At 38.8% G+C, this 20,437-nt stretch overlaps 1 pseudogene; it reads right to left on the bottom strand.

Moving 5' to 3' along the window:
- The window catches only part of LOC101408955 (peptidyl-prolyl cis-trans isomerase FKBP8 pseudogene), a 31,444-nt pseudogene extending 21,189 nt beyond the window's left edge, over positions 1-10,255 (bottom strand).
- Positions 10,256-20,437: the final 10,182 nt, after the last annotated feature.

Raw genomic sequence — 20,437 nt, 5'->3', positions numbered from 1 at the left:
GAAGAGAAGAGAAGCCATTTCTCAAGTGAGATATTCTCAAGAGTTGAATGAAACATTTTGTCTCTGTGGCTTTCTACATCCTGTTTTTAATTTCAATGCCAAAATGGTCAATAGGCACATTACTCTCAAGGTGAATTTTGCAATGTTCTCTCATTTCCCAGCCAATGTTATTTTTGTTTCCTCGATTTGCTGTCAGTTTTCTCCCTTTCTCAGTATCTCTGCTATCACTCAACTCTAATTTCCAATTCTTTCTTGGGATTTTATATCAGGCTGCATTGTTCCTAGAAAGAGAAAAAACTTTCATTATCTGTCTTGGCCCAGCATATTTTTACTCTCTGCACAACACAAAAGATGGATGCTGAACTGTATTTTCTCTACTAAATGAGAAAGTCAACAAAGTAAGAAACAAGTCAAGAAAATGTCAAATGTTAGCAAGGGATGAAAATAACAAGGTGAACAAAATGTAGGAAGAATTCTACCACAAATGGGCTCCTCACAAGCCACAAATAATAGTTTTTGTTATCTTTATATTTATGTCATCTATTTGGATAAAGTAATATTCATCTTATTCAGTCTACTGTGCTTACTTACTCCATCCATTATCTTTTCATTCAATTACTTGTTTATCAAATATTTTTTGAATTGCTACCATATGCTATAGAACAGTGAAAAAAACAGTCTCCCCTACTCATTGTTGCCACCAAAATCATAGAATGATGAAAAGCTATGTTTAGAGTTGGCAGTGATCATTGGATCCACACTTAGTAAACCACAGTACAAGACAGCAGAAGTAAATAATTCAAGGATAAACATCTTTTGAGGGTGACAATGGGAGAGATGAGATAGAAAAGGAAAGATCAGAGAATGTCAAATAATTTGTTTTGCTATTTTTATCACTGAATTAACCAAATTGTTTCTAATTAAATTTATTAAAATCCTATTACATTACAAAATAAATACTTGCTCATTGTGACAGTTCAAACAAGAATTAAGTCTGAAATTACCATTCACACTTCTATTAAGAAACAAATTGCTTTGATGTTGTGTTATCAGGAAGTCAACACCATAATACGTTTCTCTTCTATTTGTGAAATACACAACCAGAGTGTATTAATCTCACTAATATAAAATTGATGTATCAAATCTTTTAAAACCTCTCACCTGAATTTATTTGTAAGGGACACTGAGATTAATATGTGTGAATTTGGGGCCAGCCCGCGGCGTAGAGGTTAATTTCTCTCGTTCCACTTCGGCGGCCTGGGGTTGGCTGGTTCAGATCCTGGGCGTGGACCTACTCACCACTCATCAAGCCATGCTGAGGTGGCATCCCACAAAGAAGAACTAGAAGGACCTACAACTAGGATATACAACTATGTACTGGGGCTTTGGGAGAAAAAAAGCAAAAAAAAGAGGAAGATTGGCAACAAGATGTTAGCTCAGGGCCAACCTTCCTCAAAAAAAAAAAAGTTTAGATTTTACACATGCAGAATTACATTGTGTGTGAGTCTACAATCAAGTTATTAAAGAGTTAAGAACATTTCTTTAAAAATAGTACTCTATGTCTCAAAGTAAATGATGTCTCTCAAATTAGCTTGTTGGAATAATTTGTATAAGTTGCTTTTCTGTTGGCACTTTGCTCTATAACATTTTGATTTGGGGGATACCTAGAAGACAAAAAAATACACGAAGTCTCTCATATAAAATTTTATAGGTATGACTTACCAAATACTATAAGTGAATATTGTACTTCGATTTAACATGAAATATGAGAATGCCAGAATTTTTTAAAGGATGGGTTGCCTATAAGATATTTTGTATCAGCCTGGAAATAAGCAGAATCCAACACTGTCTTTCAAAATTCCGTGTCATCCAATCCTTTTTTCTGGTGGTGGGGATGATAAGAATTTCTAAATAGCAAAGTGGAAAATTAGGAAAAGAGATGTATTTTTGAGTAAGAAAGTGTAGGCCTTTTTTTTAACATCATTTGTATGTAGTCTTCATTTACATAAATCTGCATATTTCAGTCAGGTAATCTTCTATATTTTTAATCTTTACTATTACCAACAATATGTTATGTAGTAGGCTAAAGTAAATTGATATTGGTTATATTGACATTAAATAGATATGATGACTATGTTGCTAGAGTTCGAAGCTATTGCAGTAATGGATTTATACATAATTGTATTATTTATCTCAGTAAAATACTTAAAGGAAATCATTTATTTTAAAAATATATACTGTACTTATCTTTTAATACTTACATCCCAACATCTTCTGAACAAGGATTAAAGATTCTTCCTGTTAAAGGTAGCAGACCAGACACATGCATTTGCCTCCTATACCTGTTGAGACTTTGCTGAAAAGAAAAAAAAGAAAAATAAGATGTGTGAATAAGAGTTAACTCACAACAGAAAAAAAGAATTGTGGAGGTTAGGGTAGGGGAGAAGTCATTGTGAATGAGAAATTTCACTGTATTTCTGCACAACAGAAAGAGGTTGGGAAATCACGGATCGGGGAAACAACAGGGACAAATGGAATCTCGATGTGCATAGTGAGCTTTATCCCCATGAAATAAACTGAGGATATATCTCTGAAGAAATTGAGCAAAACTTCAGAGGAAGCCATCTCTCTGCAGGTTTTGCTGTGTTGTGTGGTGGGGCTGGAGTCTGGAAGACCAGTGCCACACGACTCAGCTTTCTGGCCCCACACCCACCCTACATTGCCCCATGTAGAGTAACTAGTCAGAATTTCCACTCCAGGAAGGCCCTTGTAAGTGAACAGTCTTACTTACACAAACCCACACCATTTACCAAATTTTTTTAGGATGGTGGCTCTTTGACAAATTTCTTCTATGGTTATTGGATTTAAAAAAAATTTGCCACTGTAGAGGTCAGTTTGAGTAATACATAACTTTCTAGAAAATTAATCATTTCATCCATATTTTAAGATACATTTTCATGGAGTTTGATTAAGTAGTAAGTTTTGATTATTTTAATTTTCTCTATATCTGTGATTATTTCCCCATCTCTATTTCTTATATTTATATTTGTTCTTTTTCTTCTCTTCTTTTGGTCAGATTAAAGTTACAACTTTTTCAATTAAGCAGTTAATTTAGTTATTACTTCAAGTCTCTTTCATTTTTCTAATTCATTAATTTCTGTCTTTATTTTTTATTATTCCCTTGCTTTTTTCCTTTTGGTGAATTTGCCACTTTTCTAGTTTCTTGAATTTCTGCTAAGCTCATTATTTTGATTCTTTCCTTTTGATTTATATATGTATGTAAAACTACAAAATTTCCTCTGAGCGCAGCTTTAGACAGTATCCCATGATAGCGAATGACATTTTCTAGGTACTCTAAAATTAAAGATTTGATATTCCAAGAATTTAAGAGAGATGAAAAAGAAAGACTCACTTATTTTCATCCACTTGATATTTTATAGTTAAAGAAGTAAATCAAAACCTTTCTACCATGTTTGGTTTTTTGTATTTATTTTCCTTTATAAATTTTGATGCTAAATCATGCATTGATTTGTAGAAAATAGACAAAAAAGGTAACATAGAAAAGTATTTTCTTCTTATTATTAAAATAATTATTGTTAATCTTAATAATTGTATCCAAGATTTATAGCCTTATATCTGTTCCAGGTGCAAGGGCAATGAGTACATTAATTTATGCAATCACTCCCATTTTGTAGATGAAAACTAAGAAAGTGGAGTATTAGAGAGGTTATATAAATTATACTGAGTTATATAGCTAGTAAATTAGAAAATGTAGAGCTCATACCTCACAACAGTTATGTGTAGGGGAAAGAGCAGAGAAACTAGAGTCAGGCCACTTATCTTCTAACCCGATCTCTGCTATAGTGAGATCTGGCACAGGTCAATCAAGCTCTATGGCGCTAAGTTGGGGCTGTACTAAATGCGTTCAGAAGTTTCCTAGGTTGGCATCAATGTTATATGATCCTTAATTTGCTATTCTAAGAGTGGGGATGAATTTGTGCACTCAAGATACTACTGGTGGTCACTGGCATCATCTGTGACATGGCCAGCTGTGACCAAGGGTACATTCTGGAGTCATAAAACAGAGAAAAGCCACCTAGCATCATTACATTGACCTCATGAAAACTGTACTGTAACCAGTTGCTCTAAGCAATAGTCAACAAAGATCCCATGCAGGCCTACAACCAATGCTAGAATCTCAGAAGTCCTAGGCGTCAGCCGACATCAGAACAGTCTAAATGCATGTGATAACTGCAGTGGACATGAGCTTTAGGTTTAGTCAATACCAATTATGCTGGGTTTGACTGACCCACTGTTGGACCAACTTTGGTCATGTGCTAAGTACAACGTGGAACACAAAACCCACTTCTGTTTACTAAGCAAAAACAAAAGAAAATATAGTCCTCCTCCCCCAAAGAAAGCAAAGATGAAATATATATGTATTAAAAGGATAATATTAGTAGCTCCCAGTATAGCATTGCAAGAAAAGATAAAAAACTAAGGCTAAGAAAGGACACCAACTAGGGGTTCTTGGTATTTAGTTGGCTGGAAACAAAGGCCCATCTGTTCAGGATGATGGTAAAAGAATCATCTGCGAAGACGTCATCTTTTTGTCACTCAAGGTTCAAGATTAGGGCGTATGGAATCCCATCGGTCAAGGTTGGCCAATGGGCCCACTTCTTGCTCAGGGGAGAGGGTACCTTGTTTTATAGTCTCACCTGAAGAACCTTCAGTGTTGGAGGGATGGCTCCACAAAAGCTGAGATAATGTTACAGAGGAGAATGGGTGCTGGGCAGGAAATTATGACAGATAACAGATAACTACTATACTCAGTGCATTTTTTTCTTTGTTGTGCTCCAGAGAGTAAGTCCACTGGACTTAATATGGCATCAATCATCAGAGTGTTATCAGATTCAATTTGGTTATATGTATCTGAAAATTCAAAACAATAGCTTCAGTAAGATCGAAGTTTATTTCCTTCTCACATACAAGAGATAGTCGTCCAGGGTCATTCCATCGTTAGCTGGCCTCTCTCTGCAAAGTCACCTTCGAGATGACTTGTGGAACTTCATCCATCAAATCTGATTTTCAGGCAGTAGGAAGGAGGAAAGGAGAAGGCAAAAGAACATGAGTCCCAGCTGAGTCAGCCCCTGATAGACTAGCCTCCCCAGAAGTTCCCCACAACACTTTAAATTACATCCGGTTCTCCAGAACTTTGTTACCTAACCACAAAGGCAACTGGCTGGAAATGTAGTCCATGACATGAGTGCATTGTGGCCCCCCAGTGTAGCTGGGGTTCTAAACTAAGAAAAGAGAGAGTGAACACTGTCTCTACTATCCTTAGAAATTACTCTCTAGTCTGTATAGTGTGGGATTAATTCAGGTGAGCTATAACAATCTAAGAGTTTTAAACAACTCAATTTTTAGCAATCAATGGAGTAATCATGTCTAAGATTTAAAGTTCTCTTTTTCCTTCTTGCCGATCATTTGTACTTTTTCTCTTAATTGGCTGCTATTTTCAATCAAGTACAATTGCCTGAAAGTAAAGCCTGAAAGAATCCCATTCCACTGATTAGAGTTGTGTTCTAATGATTAACAAGCCAGTTTGAAATTCACACTGTGCTTATTTAGAACATGATAGCATCGTTCAGGAATGCACTTTCAAGAGATTATTTATTTCCTGTTGCCGTATTTCTAATCAAGGGCTCATATGCGTAATGAATGCTTCAAGAGAAATCTGTTTTTTGCCTTGTTTACCAGAAGAGTCATCTTAATGGCAAACCATGGGTATGTTGAGATGGATTGTCTAGTAAAATCTGAACATGAATTAAAATCTTTCAAGGATTCAAAAAATAGTAAAACACAATGGTCTTTAAAATTCTAATAAAGGCACATGAACTCAGATATGTAAGAGACCTTGAGATTCATTTAATCAACCCCTGATATGTCCCTGAATATAAGCACCAGCAGTGATTCTCTAGGTTCTGGTGGACGCCCTCTGGAAGTTGGAAACTCCTCACCTCTTATGTCAGTTCATTACCCAGCTGGTAGTAACTGTTAGAACATTCTCTTATTGAGCAAAGCCACAAAATTTACTTTCCCCATCACCACATTTAACCTTTTCTCTCCTTCTGCCATGCTAGATATTTATGCGCCAGGGATTTACTTTAGGCAAGGTCAGCTGTCGTCAATATCGACAGCCATATTAAAACAAAGTCTAATTTCAGAGCGGGATAGTAGAAGTGGTGAGGATCACCAAAGAATGACGTAAGTCATGGGAAGGGATAAATGTGGATGGATCAGGGAGGGGCAGGGAAGCCTACTTGCATAGGCACAATTGGAGCAGAGACCTGAGGGAAGTGGAAGAACCATCATGCAGCTGTCTAACACTCTACCCAGAGTTCAAGGCGGAGAAAACAGAAAGTGAACAAGCCGTCGGGTTGGACGTGAGTTTGGTGGGTGTCTTCAGAGAGTAGCAAGACTGATGTAACCGGAGCAGAGTAAGTGAGGGGATGTGGGGGGGTGGTAAAGGTAGAGACATAGTGAGTGGGACAGTGAGGGGGCATGAAGTCTTTGGAAGGTTTTGAGTAAAGGAGTGACATGATCTTTCTCGGTTTTAAAAGAATCACTCTGATGTGTTGAGAACAAATTTTAAGGTGAGGGGGAAGCAGAGAGACCACTCAGGAGGCCGCTGCAATAGTCAAGGAGATACTGGCTTACGCCGAGGTCACAGTGGTGTGTAAGTGGTCTGATTCTAGGTATGTCTTGTGGGAAGAGCCGACGTGGTGTACTAATGGATTGGATGTGCAAAAGGGAACAAAATGTGATGAATCAGATGATTTTAACTGAAGCACCTGGAAGAATGACCGCACCACTTACTGAGGCGAGGAATCTTGGGGGAGGTGACACTGATGCAGGGGAAAATCAAATGCCTGGTTTTTTATTTTAATATGCCTTCTAGTCAGCCAAATGGGGGTATTGAGTAGGCAGGTGGATATATGAGTCAGAATTTAGCTGAATGGCATAGTCCAATGTCTTTTAAAGTTGTTTGATTTGTAGAGTAAGATCCATATTGTTTCTTCCTTAGTGCTTCCCGAGGGCCTGGCTTGATGGTGACAGATGTTCTATTCAGGTCTAAATTTCAACATTAATGATATCATGGTCACAATGCCAATGGTACACTGGAAGATTCTGTTTTTGAGTTTGGAAGTTGTGGCTGATACTGTGATGTACCCACCACCTGCAGTAGAAAGCGCTCATTTGCCCACTGCTGAGAGTGTTGGCGCTTAGAGCACACCATTGCATCACACTTGGGGAATCGCCTTTCTTTGAGAGGCTACCTGCACATCCTTTCCCCTGTGTGTAGCTCACATACCACAACTGGCCAGTGGAGGAAGGGTGGGAAGGCCTGGACCCTTTGCCTCCATCTGAGAACACTCTGGCACAAATGTGTCGCAGTTCAACTTCTCCTTGTGCTCAATCCTCTTCCCTTACTCCTTACAAGTATTCCTGAGAGCACTTCCTCGTAAACGTTGGACATCCAAATCTCCATCTCAGAATCCGTTTTTCAGGGATCCCAACTTAAGTCACAAATGTCTCACAAAATGGCATATTAATAAATAAAGTGTTTTAAGTTAAAAAAAAGTCATAGACATACTATGGTACAATCGAATTTGGTGTTATTTACATTATAGTTATCCAAAATACTGGTTAAGGAAGAGCATTCAGTGAAACTGTACCCTGATTAGCACTATTATGGCTGATACAGATTCATCCAGGCAGAATCAGAGTCTAAGGGCAAACCGGGATTTCGTTTACCTTGTATTCAGTTTTAAAATTCAATTTTAGACTAAACTATAGACTGTCACACTTAACAGACATTTTAACAGCAATTATATTTAACAAAAACAGGAAAAAAATTTGAACCAAATAGCACCTCAATTGCAACAATACCTCAGAGCAACATGGTACCTTCATTACTTTTATTATTCAAAAACTTCAAAAAGATGCCAGGATCAAACTCACAAAGCTTTTGTGCAGATTTTCATCTGTCAATCAAATGCTCCATTTCTGAACATGTTGCTTTTCATCATTTCAAAAAGACATTTCTATGGTTAAGATCATCCCCTTATTTAAAATCTCTCCCCCTAACTTCCTGTTATTTTTTTAAACACTAATAAATGGTCTTTTGATGGGTTCAGTTTGTTTACTTGACTACTTATAAACCACCAGCAAACTCTAAGAATTGGATAGAATGCTTCTTCTTTTTTTTTTTAATTTTAAGCAGTAAAGCCAATTTAATACTTAAACTTGAGTGAATTTTCTTAGCTTTTATTTGCTAATTGCAATATTTGCTAATAGATTTAAATTTTTTTAAAATACAAGAAGAAAAGCATGACCAAAAAAATGATAGATATTCTAGAAAACTCATCACTTAATTGCTTTCCAAGAACAATACCTCTGAATACAGAAACATCTGGTTAACAGCTGCCGGGACATTTCTGACCCTCATCTGTTCTGTTCCTTTAGAACTTCAACCTTCAAATGTTTTCTTCTTGTGGAAAGAGTAAAACTCTCTTTCTTGAGAGAGAATGTGGGCAATGTCATTTAGATGATTTTAACATGAAATAGTGTCATTTCAAATTACAGTTCATAGTGAAAATGAGATTGTTTTTCTAATCTTAGCATTAGTGACAGAAGTGATTTTTAATATTTTGGAGATAAATTTTAAGTTTAAACTGACTGGCTGAAAGTCCATTGTGGAATTTTTTTCCCTGTAACAAATTTGCATAAAGAGATTATAACACGGATTAAAAACAATTTAGTGGATCTATTATGTCATACATCTCTTAACTGTTCTAACAAGTGATTCCTTATTGCATTAACTGGATTTTTTGTTTGTTTGTTTTCTTGACTCAAATTGTAAAATAGGAAAACTTTATCCATTTCTTTAATCTGTACAGGGGACTAGAATGGCTCCATATGCCCCTTCAAAAACCAGTTAGCAAGGAGGAGCTGAATTAGATTTTTGCTCATGTGGTTCCAAAGGGAGAATGGAGAGCCGTATGCGAACACAACAGATGGGCATATTTCAGCATCATTGTGGGAAGAACCTTCAAACAATTACAACTGTACAAAATTCAAATGAGCAGTGAGTTATCATTCCCTGCTATGTTTGTATATCATTCATTCGTCAGAAGCCAATGTAGAGGGGACTGCAGCATTAGACAGTAAAGATGATGTCTCAGTCCAATTCTGGGATTCTTTAATTTAAATTAGTGGGTTGTTTGAATATACCCCCCACCAAATCAAGAAGGCTTTAAATTTATATTGGAAAATTTTCACGTGGAAGCAGCAAAGCTAGTTTGTTCAACTTTATTCCTCCCAGTGCTACAAAATTTGCTCACAGCTGGAGCCTATTGGCAGGTTTTAATTGTTTTTGAATTTGCTCTCACTGAAGTTGTCATGGGAGGCTTGACCTTTGAGTCACTCTGGGGGTGAGGCTCTGCCAGGCTCTCTTCACGGTGACCTTCCTGGTTGCCCCATGCAGAGTGATCATTGCAGTGCTAGTCAAAATATTTCCAACGAGGCCATCTGTGGTATGCAGAATAATGGCCTTGGAAGATGTCCACGTCCTAATCTGTGAGCCTAAGAATATGTTACTTTACATGGCGAAAGGAGCTTTGCAGAGATGATGTTACTGCCTTGAGGAGGGGAGACTATCTGGGTGGGCCCAATCTAATCACATGTCCTTAAAAGCTGAGAATATTTCTCAACTGTTGTCAGAGACGAGAGGACAGAAGCAAGGTTGGAGAGATGCAATGTTGTAATCTTTGAAGATGGTGGAAGGTGGACGTAAGCCAAGGAATGTGGGCACCTCTCGAAGCTGCAAAAGGTAAGGAAATGGATTCTTCTCGGGAACCCCCAGCAAAGAACACAGCCCACCGACATCTTCCTTTCAACTCAGGGAGACAGGTGTTGGGCTTCTGACTTACAGAACTGTATGATATAAACTCATGTTGTTTTAAACCATGACGTTTGTGGTGGTTTGTTATGGAGGCAATAGGAAACGGATACAGCAGCCATGAAGCCACTTGACTTTACCTCTGCCAGAAGAGGCTGTGAGAAGGGCTGCCGGTGTGCACAGACCTGAGAGTCTAGAGTAGCAAGGTCCTGCAGAAAACGTGCGGTCGGATTGCTTCACGCTCTTCTGCTGTGTATATCTGAGCATCTTCAAACAACCAAAGGCATGCATGACGAGAGTATTTGTAGTAGCTTTCAGAATGCTTACTTTGGGATATAGCAAGATCTGAAAGGGTTTTTGAATCATCAACTTAAAAATACGATCTTTAGCACAGTTTGGTTTAGTATATATAGTATTGTTATTACATTTTAATTATTTCAAATCTTTCAATCTATCAAGGCCCAGAACAAATATTAGTAATCTATTGCTGAAAAGCCAGATGTGACAGTCAGTGGCACGTGGATCTGTTTCAACCAAAAGGGCCTGAAGCACATTTACAAAGTAAAATGAATATACTTGTGATGCCTTTGCTCTTTGTCTTCTGTATCCCTCCTTGCCTCTGGCTGTCTCACAGTTCAACATGAGGCCCGCCATTGCATAAAGTTGACATTACTCTAAAATTATTCCATTCTTCTCACTTTCTTTCTTTCCCTAAAATCAAAACAGCTAGTACCTCAAAGTGCTTCTCTTTAGCAGGCAGGAAACCATCAGATTAAAGTAATCCACCCGAAGGGTAAGGGTCTTAAGCAACCCAGTGTGAGGTTTGATGAACTAGGTACAACTGTAATCAATGGACTAAGTGGGGAATACTTTTGAAGCAGAGCTTTTGAAAGGGACCTGTTTATTGCAGGCCCTCAGCTCCACCATGTAACCTTCAGGCATGCAGTGGATATCTGCTAACGTTCGCAATATGGCACGGAGATCTCAGTTCAAAAACTTTGGAGGCAGACAAAGCTGATTGAGCTCAGGCTCTGCCGTTCAGTAGCTGCGACTCAGCTTCTGTTTCCTCATCTGGGAAATAAAGACAACGACAATGACTTCCTCTTAGGTTTATTGTGAGGTCTCGGTGAAATCACACAGGTCAACAGCTTAGCGCCGCACCTGGCCTCGAGTAAGGACTCAATATCCCTGATCTGCCTGTGATTCTCCAGCACCGGCTCTGGAGTGGGCATTTTGTGGAGACACTAAAAAGATGCAGCCCTGGACCCCAGGCTCTCTCCCACCTCCAAACTTTCCCTGCCTGTGAACAGACACCAGAAAAACAGCAGCTCACTTTGAAAAGTAGCTAAACCACACATACCTGGAATTTCTAAACAATTTCTTATCATCAAAAACAATAAAACCCATTACCTAAAGCCTCTGTAGACATGAGTATTTACTTATTTCTTTAGAATTCTCAGTTCAACGAGGGGGAAGTAGAAAGGATAGCTACTCGTGTAGCTAACGAGTGGGATTTTTCCTTGATTATAATACATCAAAAAATGAATGGAGGTAATTTGGGAAAGATTATCTTTAAAAAATATTTCATGGTAGCCCAAAAGAGGAGTACAAATTTTGGAATATGTCTGTACATCTTCCGCAGGAATTCTTTGTTCAGGATACTTCTGTCACTGCTGCAAAATGGAGAGATGGGGCTGAGAGGAGGTGAGAGGTCAAGGATGATCTGGTGACTGCTGTCAGGTGACAATGACTTTAATGGCTCCATTTTGAGGGCTTAAAAAACCAAACCAAACCAGACAAAACCTCAATTTTAATTTTAAAATTAGAAAAAAGGTAGACTATAAACCTGAACTGTAAAATAAGGTAAAATAATCCCCAAATGGCCCTCTTAGTACTTCAGAAAAAAAAAGAATTGAGACTTTTTCAAAAGTTAAATTTAGAGAAAAGCCTTATTATAATAAAAGCAGGTTTTCTCCTTAAAAGATACTATTCAGAATTGATTCCCTTCCTTCACAGGATGCAACAACAGACATGACTGACAAGCACGCCAAAGGCTTCATTCCTCTAGCTGATCACCAACTGCTCCTTCCAGGAGAGATTTCCAGGAGCTGCTACATTTTGAGGTGCTGTCATAGATTCCTTGGAGGGAACTAGAAGTGTTAGCTCCTTGCGTCTGCAATTCCAGCAGGGATTCCACGTCTGAATATTATGTCCAACTTAATGATATAATTTTTAGAAGTTTTTGGAACGGGTTGGAGAAGTGGAGTAGAGTTACCTCAATTATAAGAAGCTCTAGAACATCAGAACTGTGTTCACTGTGGTCAATCTCACTTAGCTTCTTGTCGTGAATACATATTTACTGTTACAAACAGTGAACTGAGTATTTAACCAGCACGTAAAATTCAAATGAAGAACCGTTACTTATATTGTTAATACTTCTCTAAGCAGAAATTGAGTAAGTACCCCTCGTAGCATGAAAGGATAAATCTAACTCTCAGAACGCCTATTTTCTGCTGAGGGGAAAGTGTGAACATTTATAAATTTAAAGTTAATCAATCTTTCCTAGGAAAAAGGAGTCTATAAAAATCACAGACTAGGCATGTCTAATCTGCCCAGGAAGGTGTTATCTTTCTAGGAGTAACACACAAATTATTAACATGGTGTCTGGCACATGGCAGATACTCAATAAATCTTAACTATGTTATCATTTAGAAGTAGTATTTGATTGCAAGGTACAAAGATCTAAAAACAAGTGGCTTAAAAGTACATTAACTTTTTTCTTATGTATATTGGAGTCCAGAGGTGGGCTGTTCAGGGCTGGGGTATTGACTCCTTTGTATTATTAACAATTTAGCATACTTCTATTTTCTGCTTTGCTCTTCTTAACAGAAGCTTATATCCTCAGAACCACCTCATGCTCACAATAAGGCTGCCATGATCCTACCTGCCACACATAGGCAGAAGAAGGAAAAAAGCTGGTTGCACAAAATGGTGAAGGCCAGCTGGATCCATTCCACTTAAAAGAAACTCTTCCCAAGTCCCAACCAACAACTTTTGCTCAAATATCATTGTCCTCAATGGAGTCACATACCTTCCCTTTTCTTTAAGGTAAGATGGGAAATGTATTTTAGCTAGATGCATTGCCAAACCTAACAAAATAAAAATTCTATTGTTAAGAAAGAAGAGAAAATTGAATTTGGGTAGGCAAGTAGCAGTCTTTCCCACTGTTATTATTGTGACTATAATTATTGGTAGGTCCATGAATAAATGAGCCCTATTTCAGCGGTTTGTTTCTCTGTGTGACGATAATATTCCCCTTTCAGCAATGTGCAGGAGCCAGCTTGCAAGAGCCAAATGGTAAATTTTCAAGAATTTTGCAAGCTGGTAAAAAACACAGCAATTATTAAAAATTAATAATATAAACAGAATCGAATAAATCATATGAGAAACAAAGATTTGCTGTTATCTATGCCCTTGAGGTTACATACATCTACTGTATCTGAATAGTGATAATTAATGTTCTGAGACCCAATTTCCAACGTGGGGGGTGGTGGTTCTCGCACCACCAACCATTCTCTGGACATCTGCCAAGTGTCCTACCATTCAACTCAATTCTCACTCTATCTACCTAGAGATAGCATCAGTTTTCACAGGCTAAGGTTTCAGTCCTACAGGACGACGCCCCCACCACCCTGCACCTTCAGATGTGAGTTGCAGGCCCAGGTTGTCACCTGTGCTTCTGACCCACTGGCTATAAATCAGAGGTTCCCACGATCCCTTCCTTGGGTTTATTTAATTTGCTAGAGCAGCTCACAGAACTCAAAGAAACATTTTGTTTCGTAGATAGCCGGTTTATTGTAAAAGAATATAACTCAAACACAGCCAGATGGAAGAGATGCGTGGGGCAGGGTGTGCAGAAAGGATGCAGATTCGTGATCTCTCCAGGCACCACTCTCCTCAAATCTCCACGTGTTCACCAACCCAGAAGCTCTTTGAACCCAGTCCTTTTGGGTTTTTATGGAGGCTTCATTACATAGGTATGATTGATGAAATCACTGGCCACTGGAGATTGAGTCAACTCCCAGCCCCTCTCCCGGCCCCCCGGAATGTCAGGGGTGGGACTGAAAGTTTCAACCTCTAATCACACTGGTTGGTTCCCCTGGCAACCAGCCCCATCCTTAGGTGCAGTCCAAAGGTCACCTCCTTAACATAACAAGAGATAGCTCATCACTTAGGAAATTCCAAGAGTTTTAGGAGCTCTGTGCCAGAAACCAGGACAAAGACCAAATATGTATTTCTTATTATAAATCACAAAATCACGGGTGAAAATACTATACGACGGACACCTATATAACCGTGTGCTGCTGCGCGCCTCTTCCCAATTCTTTTTTTTTTTTTAAACTTTATTTATTTATTTTTTTCCCCCAAAGCCCCAGTAGATAGTTGTATGTCACAGTTGCACATCCTTCTAGCTGCTGTATGTGGGACGCGGCCTCAGCATGGCCGGAGAAGCGCTGCGTCGGTGCGCGCCCGGGATCCGAACCCAGGCCGCCAGCAGCGGAGCACACGCACTTAACCGCTAAGCCACGGGTCCGGCCCTTCCCAATTCTGCATTTAGTGACATCACGTTGGTAGCTGAAAACTGGTCATGGAGGGAACATTTAGACCACAGAAGTGGACATATACTAAAATGTGGGCCCTTCTTCCTGGAAAGTAGGTTGTAAACATTTTACCAGCACATTTCTGCCTCATATTAACAAAAATATTTTCAATACTTTGCTATATTAACGCTGGCTGGTATAGAGATCAGGGTAGGGACAGATTCAATATGTCTCTCTAACATTATAATCACATCCAGAAAGGTAACCAGTGAGCACACTGGAAGAGGGAAGGAATTGTTTATTCTCTATTTGTGCCTGACACCAACTCCCATGGGACCATCAGCGATATCAACCAGACATATCAGCTCTGAGCTAGAGAAATCAACTGTTTGTGACTAATCTCTCGGAGAGATAGACAAGGAAAGAAATTGCTACATGTTTCCCCAAGGAATAATAAGTTTGTTTTGTGTCCCTTTGAGCTTGGAGCACTCATCAAAAAAGAAAAAGGTACTTAAAAAAAATTCTGCCTTGTTGATTGTCACTCTTTGGAGGGTAAGAAAATGAGACATTTTGGAGGCATAGAGATGCAACACAAAACAGAAAATCAAGGAGACAGTGTAGTGGGAACCATTCAAAAGGGTGATTTATCACTCCTTTTCTATATCTAGTATTTAAGTTGAACCTATTAAATTAAAACTAATTTTGCTTTTTCACCTTGAGTGGTTTTTCTTTTGCTACCTGTAATTGTGAGTAAACCTCCCCTGTCTGCAGTCTGAGATGGCTCTGGAGAGATCTATAGGGGGAAGTAGTTTGACAACATGCTCCTGTGACAAAGCTGTCGGGAAGGAAGCCCTCTTCCTTGCTGAGGGGAGTGTAAATTAGTATGAGCTTTATGAAGGACTATTTGGCGATTTTTATCAAAACCGTAAACACATATAGCCTTTGACCCAGCACTTCTACTTTTGAGAATATATTCTACAAATATACTTGTACATACGCTAAATGCTATAGGTTCAAATTTAATCATTGTGACATTTTTGCATAATAACTAACGGTTAGAATCAACTAAAAATCCATCAATAGGGAGTGGCTAAATAAATTATGACTTATTTTTACAGTGAAGTTCTATATATCTATTAAAAAATCCTAGGAACTATATAGTGGGGAAAAATGTGTCAGGACAGTATGTATAATATACCTTTTGTTTAAAATAAGAGAAAATAAAAGCCTACATTTGTATCTTCTTGAATATGCATAACTCTGGAAAAATCCACAGGATCTAAAAATAGAGAGTTCAGTGTGGAAGGGAGGGAGGTTCTGTCCAGATGAGGGACAAGGTTGGAAGGAAAGGAACTTATTTTTTTAACTTTTTATCTTTAATAGTTATTCATTTTTTTTTTTTGGTGAACTTCTTAAAAAAAAAGCCCTGAGCTAACATCTGTTGCCAATCCTCCTCTTTTTGCTGAGGAAGATTGGCCCTGGGTTAACATCCGTGCCCATCTTCCTCTACTTTTTTATATGTGGGGTGCCTGCCACAGCATGGCTTGATAAGTGATGCATGGGTCTGTGTCCAGGATCTGAACCCATGAACCCCGGGCCGCTGAAGCAGAGTGTGCAAACTTAATCACTATTCCACCAGGCCGGCCCCAACACAGTTATTCATTTTTTGATGCATATGAACATATTATCTAACTAAAAATTTTTAAAAATATCTTAAGCCTATATACATAGCTTACAATGCTTAAAGAGAAAGAAACTTGCCCCCATCAGCAGAGACATTAGCCTGATTTGATAAGGAGTTCTAGCTGTGAGATGGCTCACCCAAAGTTTCACAGAGGAGAGTTCAATGAAGGGACCATGTGCAGAGATGTGCTGATTTAAGGGAATCACCATAGGAGATGAGGCAGTGAAGGATTAGCGAGAGAAGGAAGCCAGAACACTGCCCCATCAGGTTGGAGAGGTCCCCGGGGGAGCTGCAGGGACAAGAGCCCTACGTGGAGAGTGCAGCTATTGCCAGAAACAGCGTGCAATGAGCAGCAAAAAGAATCAAGATCCCAACCTTTCTGCCCTCCCACCCCTAATCTCCTGCAAGTGCCAGACAGAAGGCACAGGGAGCCTGGGGCACTCTCAGGGTGGTCATCTTCCTGGGAAACAAAGGAGGGCAGAGGACGTAGGAGAATGAATCCAGATAACGAATGAAGAATACCCAGTACAGGATGTTAGGATGACAATTTGCATTGTGGATGTGTGTAAGTCCCTCCGTGTGTGTTATATGAGTTAAAGATGCCCCTGCATACTGGCTCCTGTGTTGTTTGCTTTTTCACAGCAGGCTAAAATCATTAGCTCAGTTGCCAAATCCTGCCAGCACCAAGCTCAACTTTTTACACATCCAATTTCTTTAAACATAGCCCAAGTAAGCCTATTTTTAGCCATATAGAGACTGGCTGCTTTGTATAGCCTGTGAGGCTGCACCCAACCTCTGCTAGCCACAGATAAGACAAACTCTGGGGCTATAAAAGATAGCAGACCTCTGCTGCCCCTTGGCGATCTGTGACCTGGAGAGACCCACCTTGCTGCTGAGCCACATCCCCCAGACACATGAGCCTCTTTCTGGTTCCTGTCTCCCCAGAGGTTCCCTTGCCTTGGTCCCTTCCGGGTGATGGCCCCATCCTGTTGTCTCTGGAAGGTCTCCTGAGAAGGACTTTCTCTCTCATGCTCAGCGCCACCAATAAAGCTCATGAGGTCTCACTGCCACCTTGTGGTCACGTTTTCTCCCTCGATCAGCCCTGAAACCCTCTAATTCATCACAGTGTGCTCACACATGGATGAGTACTTAGTTCAGTTCATGTAAGTGAGTAGCTGGTATTCAGATAATTTTTCATAAATTATTCCATTTAGTTCTTAAGATAACCCTGTGGAGGAAGTTCTATTATCCCCACTTGTAAATTAAATGGCGTGTCCAAGATCTGAAGGCCATGGTGTATAGCCAGAATGCAAACTGGGGCAGACTTCTGACGGCAAATCCTAGCCCTTTCCTTACACCATGCGTAAGACTCTTACTCAGTCTCCTGGGCTCCCTCATTCTCCCCGTCACTCCACTGTTGCCTGGTGCACAATATTTACTGTTTATCACTCTTCCTCTCAAGGGGGACAATAAGATGATATGCTCAGAGGTTCATCTGATGCCCAGAGTTCAGCAGATTCAGGAAAAAAACAGCTTGAAGACTTTCTGGATCTTCTGTTTCTAGCTGTGTTATATAACTGTATAACTTTAAAAAAATCTCCGACTCTAAAACCACTTACATATGTTGTGTAAAACATAATAAGCTTCTTTTCAAATGTAAAGCATGGCTCATTAGACGAAGAAAAACAAGTCCAGGGAACGAGAAACAAAGCCATAACACCTGAAACTATCTCTGCTGAGTACATCTTCCACTCTCTAGGTCCCAAAGCCTTGGCGTTTTGTAGCTACACATGGGACAGGAAATTAGGTCCCAAGGCTCTCAAAACAGAGGTTTGGAACTGAGGCCCTACACAAACCTGAGAGCCATGAAAGACTACATTCTCAGAGAATGGTAGACTTATAAAATGTGCTTACCAGCAAAGAGAAACAGTAAAGAAAGTCATCAGTCTTGTGGTAGGCTCTAGGAAGAAATAATTTGGGGGTTGGGATTTATATTTCACTTGCCTATGTGGTCCAGGGAACTCCAAACTAGGCAGGTAACTGTTTGTGGTTCCATATTAGTAGCAACCCAGACATCTGGTAGAAGCAAATGCAAATAGTCTCTAAGAAAGATGCCCAGTTATCAGAGATCTCATGAATTCCCACTTAGAAACATAAGTGCACAATCCAAAATTATAAAACATATGAGGAATCAGGTTACAACGATCAAGAGCCAGTGAAACCAAGGAAAAGCCAAATTTGATCCCCAAGGTCTTGGTTATTCAAACTACTGGATATAGAATTACACACATACACACACACACACACACACACACAACACACACACATTTTATTGGATAGAAAATAATATAATGTTTAAGATTTCCAGAAGATTTGTGCTGAGCATGACATCCCAATTCTTGATTTGTTGCAAAAGGGATCAAGAAAAGATTTTGTCATTTACTCTTCTGGTGACTAATTGGAACGTGCCTTCTTTTTAATGTCATAAGTGAGGGATGAAAATGGAAAATGTTCATAAAACAAATGGGAGTCTACTGTGAAACTGAAAATTATAATACTAACCCCAGAAATAATTTTAATGCAATAAATAGCAGACTTCTACCTAATCTCATGGCTTGCCTGGCTAATTATTTAGTATGTCTGTAAAATGAAAATTTTAAACCATACTGTGCAAAAACGAGAAAATGCATTTTCTCCTAACTTGTTTTTTTTGACAGTCTTGAAAAAGAAAGTACTTCTACTTCTGAGAATTCTGCTGGTTTTCGTGGTGGTAAGTTAATAAGTTTCCAAGTAAAAACAAATAAACCTAGATCTATTGTGTTAACATGGAACAATCCCCAAGACACATTGTTAAGTGAAAAAATCAAGTTTTTGAGTGTATAGATGCCCCACTTGTATAAAAAAATATATAACATACACTTATTTATATATGTATAGAATATTCATGCAGGAATCTGCAAAAAATATACAATATTTGTTTGAGAGAGGATGCAAGTGAATTTGGGGGATCTGGACATGGAATACGATCTACTATTTTAAACCACATGAATGTGTTATTTCAACTTTATAAACCAGATTAATTAAAAAACAGACAAATTCCTTCACAGCCAATAGATATCATCTTTACTTATCGATTATACATTATTTATCCTGCCTTTAAGCAATATAATATCTAGCAGGTGTGGTGCTTGTGTAGCTGGAGTTACGTTTGCTGAGGTTTGACTCCTGGCTCCACAATCTTTTAGCTTTATATGAGTTTGGGCAAGTTATTTAAGGTCTCTCTGCCTAGGTTTCCTCTTCTATTTAATAGTCGAAATAATAAAGTTGTCTTGAGGATTGAATACGATAATCTATATAAAATGCTTTACACAGTACCTGACACATGGAAAAGACTTAGTCAATGTTAGCTTATGTTGAGATTTCAATCTTGCTGGTCATTTTTCAGTTCTTATATTTCAAACACATATATGTACTTGAAGCCTAAAAACTAATCACTAAAAAAAGAAGACAGAAAGTTTTAATATACTATAGTAAGACACTACTACTTGACAATTATTATACATTTACTTTCAAAACATTTGTTTGTCAGGCATATTTTGAAGGTAATGCCAAAACCGTACTGAAACGTGAACAAGAACATCAGTATTGCTGCCTTATGGAAATGTTTGGCCCTCAGGCTGCATACCATCAGATAAACACCTGCACAGAAAAATTACATTCCACAGTTTGCCAAACATTTCATATGAGTATTGGGAAGTGCATCCTCCGGACAAGAAAATAAAATACGCACTTTGTTTATGAAACTGCATTGTTACTTCATTTAAAATTACCAGTGAATGAAATCCTTTGGTAATACCAGCTGAAAGAAGGCTTGGCTTCCAGAGAATTCTAATTTATTCTTTTACAATGAAAAATATGACTAATTATCAAATAGACCAAAAATACCAGACTTCACTGATCACTCTAATTTCTTCTCGGAACACTGATTTACATTTGAAGCCAAATTCTAACAGAATGTTCAGCTTGAAAAGTACATCTTCTAGACCCAGGGAGCTGGGTGATTTTTAGCCACAGGGCTACCCTCTCCTCGGGCAGGGAATACGCTCTGACTTTACTTAACTATTCATCAGAGCTGGAGACCAACGGATCAAATTTATTGTAGGATTTTTGTTATTTTACCATTTGGCT

Source organism: Ceratotherium simum, chromosome 5, assembly GCF_057802395.1.
Source record: "Ceratotherium simum simum isolate JZ-2026a chromosome 5, ASM5780239v1, whole genome shotgun sequence".
NCBI lineage: Eukaryota > Metazoa > Chordata > Mammalia > Perissodactyla > Rhinocerotidae > Ceratotherium > Ceratotherium simum.
This window is presented reverse-complemented; position numbering and strand designations above follow the sequence as displayed.